Below are 14,605 nucleotides of genomic sequence, written 5' to 3'. Positions count from 1 at the left end.
TGCAGACATTATCTACAAGGAGTATGGCAGTGTGGCAACACATTGAGTGTGTCATATCTATGGTACAGCTGTACACAATGAATAGGTCTGTATAACAGTTTTTGCATGTGCCATGTTGCTTATAGGGCTGAGGAGTGTATACAGGTAAGTGTATGGTGGCTGACATCAGCAACCCTTGTACAGTGGACAATGGTAAGTGTAGTGGGTGGAACATACCTTAGATATGTAAATCCCACATGCCCAGAGGATATTGTGTTGACTCAAAACACAGGGAATACTGCACACACACACACAACACACACACACACACACACACACACACACACACACACACACACACACACACACACACATGTGTGCTTAATCACAATTGCCAGTATTGGGTTTGAAATCCCTACCCATCTAGTTAGTGGTAGTAACGTATTATGCAATTATAACAGGTGGCACAGAGCTCATAGTGTGTTGAGTTTCCAAAGTACATGTATAGTGAGTAACATCCCATGCCCTTGTAAGGTATAGAAATGGGTGGTGTAGTGGGTGTGACAGGTCTCAAACTACTGTCATGCATGAGTGTACACACTCCCAAACACTGCTATACACACTATTGCACACACACACACGTGTGCCAGTACTGTGAATAAGGGCCCTACCTCTCTAGCTGCTCATTCCATACTGTTACTTAGCTGTTGCATACAGCACAGGGCTTATAGGTTTGCAGGTTGTGTACAGATACTTCTATGGCTGATGTAAAAAGCGGTCCTCGTACAGTGGAATGTAGGATGTGTGCTGGGAGTACGATGGCCTACAATTCTAATATTTGGCCAGCCAGTGCATATATTTCTCACTCAAACACCCACACTCAGGATACTGGTCTTGCGTGCAGGTGTGCGCGTACACACACACACACACACACACACACACACACACACACACACACACACACACACACACACACACATATTTGCCAGGACTGAGATTCATAGGATCATGTGTTCATAGGTGTGTAGCACGCTAATGGGCATGGAACCATGACAAGCCCATGGGAGTACCCTGGCATCATGTAACCTGACATATTTTCTCAGAGCATCTATCAACCAGTGCCACTTGAGTAGTGGCCATGGTGACAGGTAAATTCCCCATCCACTCATCTAGAGTTCTCTTGGAGAGGGCCAATGAGGTGCTCTGACATGTATGCGACATATATTGCTTTACATGTCCATTTGCTGGGTTATGTACCTGTCCCTCAGCATGTTCTGTTCATTCTGGTAATGAGGTTAAGGTATCCATGGCATGTGGTGCATACAGATCAGAGTTTCACTAGATATGGCATTCCTAACACAGCTAGCCACACATGGCATTGTCAGTCAAGAATGGATTCCCTGTAAGTAACCAAGATGTGGCAAAGAATACTTGGAGGTATTGCACTCTGTCCATATAGGACAGTTGTTTGCAGGCTAGGGTCCTATTTGTGGGGTGCACTTACAGCCTCCACAGTTGTTGCAGGTGTCTAGTGAGCTACATGGCAAATGGGCCATTGTACCTGCTGGTTGTCCTAATGAGAAGAGTGTATAGGGAGACATTGACCTCTTCCTTACTGGATGATACACCTTTACTTATGAGATGTGCCACATAGAAGTTATTTCTGTCCAAAGTAGCAATGTGGTGGCCATAAGAGAGGTCACTGTCAGCCTGTGTTCCCAGGCCTCTGATAAGTTCTTCTGTGTACATTGGACTACCAGCAATGTGTGAATTCATGTTAAACACATTAATTCCACACAGAATTGTGGCACATTTCTTTCCATTCAGCCTAAGGCCAGTGTTCTGACAACAGTCGGATGTCTCAGTGTGGCCTTTATGCAGGATGTCAACATGATATCGGGATGTACACATAGCACCCATCTTGCAGTTGCCTGCAAACATTGTCAGCCAAGGTCCATTTGTGTTGCTCTGGATGTCAGAGGCATAAATGACAAACATGAAGGGACCCATGACCAGACCCTGTGGTACTCCACTCATGACTGGTTGGCAGTCTGTCTTGGAGTCTGCTACCTTCACACTGCTGGTCCTATGCATGAGCCAGTTTGCAACCCACCAAGTGACACAGGGGTTGATACCTAGATGGCTGTGTTTGTCTATGATTCCTGAGTGGGGAATGGTATCACAGGATTAGAAGATCCACCTATCTTGTTTTTGTGTCCGTACTGTTACATAGTTATTTCACATGGCACACAACTTATAGGGCTGCAGAGTGTCCACAGCTACCACTACAGTGGTTGACAACAGTCAGCCCTGTACAGTGGACATTTGGATGAGTACTGGGTGTGAAAATTTTGCAAAACACCCCCCCATGGATATGGTGCACAACAAAACACATACACAAACACACACTAGTATTGAGATTAGAACTGCTACCTATCAATCTATGTCTACTATCGTGTTACACAGTTATCAGATGCACACGAAGCTTACACAATTTCACCTAGTCCAAAGGTATTTCTAAGGTGAATGACATCAACAAGAATACTAAATTAGGGTGAGGGGAAGTCTAAAGGGTGGTACACAACTCAAAATGGTATAACCCGCACAGTATATGACACACACACACACACACACACACACACACACACACACACACACACACACACACACACACACACACACACACACACACACACACACACACACACACACTTGCCAGTATTGAGATTAGGACTCCTGCCTGTCTAGTTGTGCTATAGTGTTACACAGTTAGCGCACACACTACAGAGCTTACTGGACTGACACTTGGACAAAGGTGCTGATAACTGCCCAGCTGAGGTAAAGTATTACAAGTGGCAGAAAGTCTGCCTTCAGATTTTCTGTTACATCTTGCTAGTTCTTTCTGTCTTGCACTTCAAATAGCATAATAGCTTTGCACTTCAACAGATTATTGTATCAATAAATTTAGCACACCTGGGAGCCATCAGCAGTACTCATTCTTCACAGAAGTAGCACAAGTACTTAGTAGTTATGACCACCTCTCCTGGCAAGATTAAAGTGCAGTTTTCTGTGCTTTCACCCCTTAACCTCCTGCACTTTTCCATTCTGAGGAACTGTTGCAACTGCCTCATGTACACAGAAAACCCTCTCTTCTAAACTCACTCAGACCTGTGAGAATTACCCCTATATCACCAAATGTGAAAATATGCACTCTCCAGCGAAGACTGCACTAGCTGGTCAAGAGGTTAAGGTCAACTCCTGCACCCCACCACACCATGTGGAGCACATAGCTCGACCCAACACCCACTATGACAGCCCTGACATACACTGAAAAACCATATGACAGCAAGGCACGGCACAAAGCCTACCTTGATCTGGCCAAGGCTTTTGATACCATTCCTCAGTCAGGAATTATTGCTAAACCCACCAAACTAGGCCTCAACCCCTATATCAGTGGGTGGGTTGCAAACTGGTTCACAGAACACACACAGTGTGACAGTGGCAAAATCCAAGTCAGACTGGCAAGCAGTTACAAGTGGAGTCCCACAGGGATCAGTGCTGGGTAGTCATTCATGACTCACATTTCTTGTTGGTTATGCAAACTTGTGTGATTTTCAAGGGAAAGTGTTTTGCAAGTCACTCAGGGTTGAAGTCAGATATTACTGATATTTGACATTGCAGTTTCAGACTTCGTACCAATCTACTTCTCAGGATTCCAGTGAAACACAGAGGAACTCTGGCTGACCAAGTTCACAGAGGACTGCAAGCTGGGAGCTATCATTAACTCCACATGTGATGCAGACATCCTACAGAAAGGCCTCACTGAGACCAATGCATGGTGTGGAAACCATGGCCAGAAGCTTAACATCACAAAATGCATCATCATCCCCTTTGGTAAAACACTCAGTTCCCAGTAAGTACCACATTGATGAGAACCCAATGAACACTGTAGGCATTATAACAGATCTGGGGACACAGGTTGAGAGCAACTTATCCTTCAGCCACCACATTTCTGCTGTGATCAAGAAGTCCTTCTATGTGGCACATTGCATTACAAAGGGTTTTGCATCCAGGAAGACAGGGGTAATGATCTCTGTCTACTGTTCCCTCATTAGACCACTCATTGTGTATTCTGGCCCATTTGCCATGTACTTTAGTAGACACCTGCAACAGCTGGTCAGGCCACAGAAGCACCTCACAAAGAGGTTCCTAGGCATTAAACACACATCATACACATATAGACTCAGAAGATTCCAGCTATTCTCTGTGTCTTATCACCTAGTTAGAGGCTATCTGTGCTTGACTTACAAAGCCATGTCTGACCCAGCTGTTTTAGACATGCTACATATAACGACCTCCCTATCCTTCCACACTACATACTGCAGAGACTTCTGCCTCATTACCAGAATCACCACGACATGCTGGTGGGACAGGTCCCTCACAAAAAGACTTCACATGCCCTGGAATACACTTCCCATACACGTCATGCAGAGCACCCAGCTGACCCTGTTTCAGAGAAATCTTGATGAGTGGATGGGTAATAGGCAGTTCACCCCCCCCCCCCCCCAGGATCACTGCAGTGGCTCTACTTGATTACAGGCACTGGGAAATAAAATTGGGTGCCACAATGGCAGGGCTCTTCTATGTGCTAGGCTTGTAAAGGCTCCTGGGCCATTTGCCTACTACACACTTATGAACCTATAATGGGAATTACATCAGCAGGACTGATAAAATAGGGCAGTGGGTGTTAAAGTTATCAAAACACATTGTCCTACAAACAGACACACTTTGACCCACACTTATACACACACACTCATACTTGCAAGATGTGAGAGTAGAGCCCCTGTCTAACTAGTTATTTGTACAATAGTATTAGGCAGTTATCACATGTGCCACAGAGCTTATGCCAATGAGGCCTGAAGAAAGGGACTTCTAAGTTGAATGATATCTGCAGGACTGCTAAAGTAGGGAAATGGGAAGTGTACTGGGTTTGAATGGACCCAAAAGCTTTAACTTGTAAACACACACACTTACTTTGACATTTGCCATGACTGAGATTAGAACTCCTATCTAACTAGTTATTTGTACTATAGTGTTACACAGTTATCAAATGCACCACAGAGCATATGGAACTCAGGCCAGATGAAAGGGATTTCTAAGGTGACTGATATCTTCAGGACTGCTAAAGTAGGGCAATGGGAAGTGCACTGGGTGGGGAAGGCCTGTTCATTCCTAGATCCTACTGACATTTCTGTAAGTGTATGAGCATGCCCTGCGTGACCTTCTATAGTACATGTGGAACTCCATTCCAGGAATTGTACTCCAGTTTGTTTTGTTTTGTGCTACATCCATACCTCTCAACCTGTTGGTGCAGGTCATCTGGAGACAGACTATCAGAATGGGGAGACAATGTGCCATATGGTGATTGTAACTATTTCTCTCAGTAATGTATGGGTTACTAGGGTTACAGGACTTATTTTGTCAGACATCTGACATATATGCTGTTTGATACTGTCAGGTATTGTTTCAATACCTCGTGACATACCTCCTCAGATCAGCATAGTAATTTACCAGAGGAATACAGGGTGAATGATGCACACACCAAAATTATGGGACAAATGCTATGTATTCTTGCACAATCCAGCCTGTTGAAAGGTGTGCCTATAAGCAATTGACTGCCAGAGCTGTGGAAACAGTCCAGCACCTTGGTGATATATTACAATGGTGGAATCAATGTGCATTTCTGTTCTGGCCTGGTCTAATTTCCAGTCTACAGTTGGATAATATAAGTCAGACAGGATCAGGGTGACAGGCAGACTCCAAATAGATTTGTAGGGGATAAGATATGGGGGTGTCCTATGTCAGATATGTTTGCCTATGCTTTGCATAGGGGTCTGATCAAAGGTTGACTGCACTTGGAGAGTCTTATGTGTGTCAGGCTGTTTGACCAGCCTGGAGATGTGTGTTTGTCTGGCATACATGTATGACCCACCTCATTTTGCTTGTTTGGCCACATTTTGGGGTCAGGATGTTGCAGAGGATGAGTGATCAGAAAAGGGTGTGTTACTCCCTATGGCTGTGGGCCAGGGTTCTGTGGTTGGTGATATGTCACCATCGTCCAGGGTTAGGACTGCCTGCAATGAGTGCATGTTCATGTTTAGACTCCTAGCCCTGCCTGTCGACTGTACAGAGTATCACAGAATGTCCACATTCATGACTCATATTTCTTGTTGGTTATGCAAACATGTGTGATTTTCAAGGGAAAGTGTTTTGCAAGTCACTCAGGGTTGAAGTCAGATATTACTGATATTTGACATTGCAGTTTTTGACTTCGTACCCATCAGACATTCCATGCTACTACAATTATTCCTTCAACTTTATTACATTATTAGAGCAGTATTTCAAAGCTACCCTTCTCTTTGGACCTTTTTCATCCCATTATTCATGGCTTTGGCCAGATTTCTAGCTCTCTGATATTGGCAGGTTTTCTTCTAGTAGTTAGCAGTTTGACCTTTCTTTGCCATTTTTAGACTGTGTTATGTTGCTGTTATGGACCCCATGACACTCCCTAACAGGGCACTGTGGTTGAAATATGGGCATTTGCCACAGGCCTGTAGGCCAGGTGTGACAGATGCAGCCCATCTGTAGCAAGGCAGTGCATTCTGATATGTTCCCAGGCTGCCATCAGTGGACAACCCTGGAATGGCACCGGTAAGTTGACTGTGGGTGTTACTGATAATTGCTTTCTGTTTGTGTTGAGCCATCACTCTAGTTGACAGCTTGATGCTGCTTATGGCTAGGGACATGTTATTGGATTTCTATGAGACTATAGGGGGGAATGACGCATCTGTACATAATACACATTTGAAGAGACTGTGCTGATATTTGCTTAAAAATGTTGTCCCCGTTTATTATAGTGGTGTGCCCTATCTTTCAGATTATAGGCATAACAGTATGAACAACAGGTCAGATTATTCGGGCATAGACATTTGTAGTTTCAGACTTCTTACCTCTGCCACTGCCAAACCTGCTGTAATATCACTGCGTAAAAGTCTGTGGGTGAGGATTTCATGGATGTCACCATGTGGGGGCCTTTGCCAGGCATTTATGTATGGTTTTCTACAGCTGATCTGCTGGGTGAGGCTGGGGTTAGGTATGGGACCCCCCCACTTTGACATCCATGCATGTGACCTATGACTCCCCAGTTATCTGGCTGACTACATATACCGCAGTGGTATTTGTTAACTAGGATGGTACTGCATGGTGTGGGTAGGGCAGTACTGGGAATACACTTCCTGCTATCCCACAGAGATGTCAGTTGTCTGCTGCCTTCCCAGTAACTCACCCCATTCCCTTGCATGCTTGAATCAATACCATAGATATGCTATCAGAACATTCCACTCCATTCATTATATTTGTTAAGGAGACTGACTTACTTTGTGTCTGAGGCTGTTGTGAGTATGGTGCTTGAGGGCTGACTATGTCAAATGCACACAGTGCACTGCCTATACATGGTAGGGTATAGGTGGTCTGTTGTTTGGCATCCATTTTACTGTGTGTGTGAGTCAGAGAGAAAGATCAGTCCCTTGGGACCTACGGTGTCAGTGTATGTGCTATACATTGCCTCTTTGCAAGGACAGGCCATACTGGGAATGCCTCCATCTGCCTACAGGGGCAGGCTCAGGATGTTCCTACTTAGAGTCCTTCTGTGCGTGTGGAGACCTTGGCAATGGTGGGGGGCTGTGTGGCCCTTCTCCATTTAGTTCCTGCTGCAGCTGTTTTATAGGATCATATTGTGTAGCATGGCACATACTATGAACATGTGTGCACATGTGACTGGAGAGTACTGCAAGTCTCCACCGGATGTGTCAAGACATTGGAACCGTGACTTGAGCATTCCATACACACACTCTATAGTGATCCTGGTTTGTGAGTGTGCCTCATTATGGCATTCTTGTGTAGGTGTGTGTGCATTTCTGATGGGTGTCATCATCCACTGCTATAGTGTGTAGCCAGCATTCCCCACCAGATGGCCATATGGGATGCCCCCATTGGCAAACGTCCGGTACAACTGTGATGAATGCAAGATGTGGAAGTCATGGTAGCTTCCAGGGCTGCCAGCACACACATTCATGATAATGCCATGGGCATCATACACAACCTGGCAGTTGATGGAGCCCCTTGCTGTTTAGGTAGACCCTACCTGGTCACCGGGTGGTGCTTTGATGTGAATGTGTGTGCAGTCTATGGCACCCAGTACCTCTGGGTATTCTGCTACATGGTGGAAGAGACACATATTGCTGGTCCTCTCCTCATGGGTGCTGGGGAAGTAAATGTACTCTGTGGCATGCAGTCGCATGACATCCAGGAACTGGTGGAGTATCCTGGATGCAGATGCCTGTGAGACCCTCATGGTATCCCCAGTTGGTTTTTGGAAAGTACCTGTAGCTAGTATTCTTAAGGCTACACATACCGTGGTATCCACTGGGATGGGTTCCCCTCTGTTGATGCTGGGTCTGAGGTGAGGCCGGCACAACTCAACAAGTGGCTGAAGTATGTCCCTGTCCACACTGTAGCACTCTACTATCTTAAGATCATATAGCCCCTGGTAGGTTACCCTGGGTCTAAACACTCTTCTCCTCCTCCTTGGTCTGAGTTGGTTGTCAGCATTATCCTCTTCACCACCCTCAGTCTCTAGCACATACTGATAGATCAAAGCAATTGCAGCCCCTAACATGTTTTATTTTAAAATTCCCCTGAATTTGTGCACCAGTGGTGTAGAGTTTGTGGGAAAAAAACAGAATGAAAGGTGTTTGCATAGTTTATAGTAGTGTGCTGGGCCTGCTGCCTGTGTAATTGGCTTATTCTGAAACATTCGACCTCCCAGCTATGGTTGTTCTCCTTGATTGCCTTCCATCTGGAGTTTCCCCTTCCCATTTCCTCCCCATATAAGCCCCAAGGTGCACCATGCATACCCAGTGGTCAAATGTAAACATTTCTACCATTTCCTCCTTTTTTTTTTTCTTTTGTTTAAAACTCGGTGCGCAGTGCACACACCCATTTAAGCAGTGTAAAGACTGCTAAGCAACCTCAGACACACCCCCTTCCTTAGCTGTGCTTAGCTAAGGGCAAACACAGGCCACTGAGCTCCAATGTGCTTACAGCAACCATGACACACCCTCTTTTCATGTTAGCTGCTCCTCCTGTCTATCTACATCATGGTGTTAGAGCACCTACACGGTTAGGTGCAGTCTGACACTTAGAAGAAATTTGTGATTCAGTATAAATCCCCTCATTTGCATACACCACAGCCTTACTCCTGATTTACTACACTTACACTGAGCCTTTCCCCATAGCAACCACTCTTCCCTGGTATTGTTTTCATTCTGCATGCCATTGACTATAATGGCAAAATGCACATTTCTCCCAAAATTGCTTCCCCCCCTTTATATTTTATTTTCGGCCAGAAAAAAAAACTTTTATTTTAAATAATTTAAACTATTTTTCATGCCAATTGCCATATATTTGGCCATTGGCATGCCTAATAAAGGGAATACATGCTTTATCTGAGGCTGTCATGCCTCCGTTTTCTTATTTGCAGAAATGTATTCAGCTAGTAACTGAATACATTTCTGTAGGTTACATTATTCCTGCATGAACACCTGCCTGCTTGCTGAATAGCTAATTCACCTCATTTGCATGGTTTTCACCAGCAAATGAGGCAATTAGCATAAGGTAGTGGTGTTCGTGCAGAAATAGTGTAGGAGCGTTCGTGCACATTCTGGGAGCTCTATGCTGAATCGCTCTGTGGCCATATTGCATGCAGCAGCTCCTGCACATCGTGCAGGTCTTAATGAATCCTGGGGTTAGTTTGTGTGGATAAAATTGATTTTGGATAGTGCCTAATGCTAAGTTAAGAAGAAGACTGCCTTTTTTACACTAGCGATGATATACAGCATAGGGCAGTTTTCTATGTTTTGTGTGTTGGCTGAGGTGTTGCTTTGGATATGGTATAGGATAGGATGAAGATTAGGTTTCTTTAATGAATATTGTATTTATTATTTATTTATTTATTTATTTATCTTTGTTTACTGGTAAAGTCCAACTGAGATAAAAGACAGAAGAAATACAAAATACAGGAAAGAGACTGAAGGTAAACATAGTGATTTGCAGTTTACATACATGAGAAAAAAAACATTACAATAACTTGCATAAACATCATTTAGAGAGAGAGCATGTACATAGCTGACAAAGGGTATATGCAATGCTGATCATTCATTTCAAATAGATACTAGGTTGTACATAGTAAAAAAAGAGAGAGAGAACATTTTCAAAAGATATATTGTCTGCAATTTCTAGCAATTATAATAATGAAAAGAAGACTCAGCTAAACTATGGAAATATTAAAAAGAAGGGAAGGTGTTTTATATAATATGCATGATTTATTAGTAGTAGAATGACTAACTGTGGTGGTGGTGCTGCGGTAGCTTTGTCACCTCATAGCAAGATGTTGTCCCGTTCGATTCTCAGCTAAAGCGTCTCCTGTGTGGAGGCATACATGAATGGGGCATGCCTTCGTTGAAGGTTGTGCATCAGGGCTGGTAACCCGGTACGTAAAAATCCACTACCAATCATTAGCGGGCCAGAGTTCCACTGTGGCGACCCCTAACCGGGAAAAGCCGAAAGACACAATTAGTAGTAGAATGACTGTGAAAGCATCATCACATTTAATACTGAGCAGTAAAGTAAGTAGAAAACTGAGAATAGTTGGGGGCTACTGGGACTTTTAGAAAGAGTGTTAGTTTTGAATAGATGAGGAGAACGAGTGGAAAAACTGTGACGAGGGGGACAGAGAGATGGTGGCTGATCTAATTAATAAGAAAAAGAGATTGTGTCTTGTTATTTAGACAATATATAAACTATGTGAAATAAACTGCCCTCTGATATTAACATTATTTATTTATTTATTTAACATTTGTTTATGGGGACAGGAGTTTAATCAATATGGAATGCTATTTTAAAAGGTTTGTTTTGTAAGCAGGCTAGTTAGGAAAGCATTGTTATTGTTTGTGGTTTTAGGCCTAGATGGTTCTTTGAAGTAAGCCAAGATTAGAGACAGAAAGGTGTTTAGCTCATATCTAGCATGTCCTATGAAGCTGGTATTTAGGTCACACGTAGTAGCAAGTTGCTTTTATTATGTGTAAGACTTTGCAGGATTTGTATGAGGTTTGATACCTGGGAATGAGACTTTACTATGTCTATATTCAGTATTATATTATGAACTGCAAGCTGAGCAGCAACTAGTGCTTGGTAGTTTGGTGAGAAAAATAAGATGCAGGTGGATAGCATAGGCAATTAAGGACAATGACACCAGGGTAAGGGACAGCAGTACTGTGGTATGCACAACATAAGCAACTTAGAGCATGAGGGCACACAACAGTAATACTGTACCAGTCACAGCAGGGATGTATTTTGCATCCATATTAGGGATCAAGAAACAGGAGCAAAGGTTAGAACATACTCCAGTACAATAAAATGGAGGAAAGCATGCCTTCTGCCCACAACAGGAACAGAATAGCATGTGCCAAGGCACATTCTACTTAAGAGGCGCAAAGAATGAGCAATAAATTAACCTGCAACAGTTAAAAGAAAGCAGACACCAGTGCACATTTTAGTACATTTTAAAAATCATCAGGGCACACTTCAGTACAGATGTACATGCTGCATGCCTGTAGATAAGGCAGAGCTCCATCAGCCAGAGGCAAGCTCGAGAACAGTTAAGGGGCAGGCAGCATGTGCAGCGGGTACAATGGACTTGCATTTGTGTAAATACCATAAGATGTAAGAGGCACAGAGCTGGTGTAGTTTGTGGGTCTACAGATAATACAAATCCCCAAGGCAGGAAATGCCATCACTCTAGAACACACTGTGCAACTGTGCTGGCCATCCACAACAGTGCTGGCTCACCAGATGTCACAACACATTACTGTGATAGTGTATGGTGCATAACATGAGCAGGCTGTGCACTAATTTTAACAGAAGTACTGGGGCAGATTAGAAGTAGGGTCTAGCCATACAAGAAAGAAGTGCTATAAACAGGGACAAGGCTCATCTGAGAACTATATTTGATATGAAAAATTACTGCTAGGTTCATATTCTAATACCAACAAAAGGAGGAAAAAACTATAAGAAATTCATAATTTGAACAGAAAAGAAATTCATAATAGATCAGTAAAGTACTAGGCTGCAGGAGGATTAATTTAACATCAGACACTAGAGGTTGTAGAACACTATGGCCAAGCATGTTAGGTGATGTATTTGTGAAGTAGTCTACTTTGTCAGAACAAATTTTAGATTCTAATCAGGATGCTTATGATGTTAGAAAGCAACATATATTTAAAGAAACTCTATTTGTCTTGACATTTTGCACTTATAATCTTAAAGGGTTTAATAATACATTTTGCTGTCAAGGGAAACCTGTCAGCTGTTTGACTACTTTTTCAATGAGTACCAATATCACCATGTAAGTTCCCTGAAAACCACTATCAGTGTCAGAGTTTTGTCTTTATCTTATTGTTGGGTGACCACAAACATTGCATAAGTGTGTGTGTGTGTGTGTGTGTGTGTGTGTGTGTGTGTGTGTGTGTGTGTGTGTGTGTGTGTGTGTGTGTGTTGGGGGTTGGTGCCTCTCTCCACATGACAGGTGGATGGGGGCTTGCCTCCAGCAAAAGGCGAAAAAAATCCTAGTTTGAGGTTCATTGAATATGGCTGGCAGTGAAGTATTTTTTACAGTTTCAACTCTCTCTCTGAAAATTCCTTCAACAGATTGACATGATTCTCTGGAAATGTGTCCTTTCATTGAATTGTTGTTGTTTTAACAGTTTAATTATTTCACTTTTACTCATCCTTTTTAATTTTTTGCATTTTCATTCATTACACTTATTTTGGGTTATACTTGTAAGAAGAGCCAGTGGTTTCTGTAAGGTTATACAGCAGCACAGAAAAACACTGTCTTGTTCTACCTGTGTGCCCTATGTCAGAACAGTTCATTGCTCATATCAGAAGGAGTGCAGTCTCACACACACACACACACACACACACACACACACACACACACACACACACACACACACACACACACACACACAGACACACAAGCACACATGCATATATACACACACACACACACGCACACACACACACACACACACACACACACACACACACACACACACACACACACACACAAACACATCAATTGTATTTTTCCTTGCTCTTATGGATTTTGATAAGGGTCCATGGACCGAATAGTTAACAGGTAGCACATATAAGAAATAATAATAAATAAATAAATAATGATTTAATAAACTATTATTTCCAGTATAACGAGGACATTACATGCAAATAATTTCTAATATTCATCTCATTTGTTTCAAATGCAAAGCCAAAATGATTTACTATTATAATCCAAACCAAAGGATAACAAATGTCACAAAGACAATCCATTCCAAAAAAAAAAAAAAAACTACAAGAAAGACTAAGCCAAACTGAAGTCTTCACTGTGAAATATCTTAAACGTCATGCAGGGGAAGACCATGAGATTTTTTGCTAATGAACTTCTTAAGGACATATCAGGGTTTCAACTACATAGCTTCTGAAGTGTCTATGACTTTTTACTTTTTTAAGTATTTATGATGCATTTATGCCAAACAAGACCTTGCCAACATACGGCATCCACTACAAGAGGTTTAAGGTATTACACAGTGAAGACTATAGCTTGCCTTGGTCTTTCTTGTAGTTCTCCACTACATGGTTTGTCTGTGTGGCCTCTTTACCCTTTTTTGTGATGTATTTTTTTATAGTATATATTGCACATTGAACAGTATTGAATTTTGTACTCAATTTGCACTGAATTATTGGTTAGCAAAACATTTTACAAGTTTTTCTTTACAGTTCGAAGTTCCTTAGTGTGACTTGTGTATTCTTGCCAACATTTATTATCTAATCAGGTTAGATATCATTATTTTATCTATATAAATATCAATGCTCGTATGAAGTAAGTCTTATATCTAAACAAAATCTTTGGCTATATTTAATTACATATGGAAAATTTATCTTCTCGACAATCTTGCATGGTCATACCATAATGTATTGTCATCTCAAGGTTTTTCTCAATATACAGCTAAAACTCTTTAAGCTTAATTTTGGGCATAGGCAACTCTGGAATTATTCAGATTAATTTTAGTTTCTCATTCAGAAAAAGTTATTGCTCTGGCATACATGATTTTTTTTTGGTTTATCCTGTATAACATAAATCATAGTTTTATAATATCAGCAAACTTATCTGCAGTTTTGCATGTACTTTGTAAATTGAAATTTTGGTAATGGTTTATGGTTTCAAACAGTCTGCTTTTCTATAAATATATTCATATAACATTTTATAACCATATACTATGGTTAACGACTCTGTTTATATTTCAGCGTACATACTCTGCCATTACATAAAGACACTTGAGTTATAAATAACTGGTTTGCCTTTCTGAGGAAACACAGTATCAGTTGCTGTCCAGCTGGCTGAAAAGACGTCTTGAGATTCATATTTTCACATCAAAGTGCTTTAAATTAG

Source organism: Protopterus annectens, chromosome 5.part0, assembly GCF_019279795.1.
Source record: "Protopterus annectens isolate FY-2018-M chromosome 5.part0, PAN1.0, whole genome shotgun sequence".
NCBI classification, from domain to species: domain Eukaryota; kingdom Metazoa; phylum Chordata; order Ceratodontiformes; family Protopteridae; genus Protopterus; species Protopterus annectens.
Note: the sequence above shows the minus strand (reverse complement) of the source record.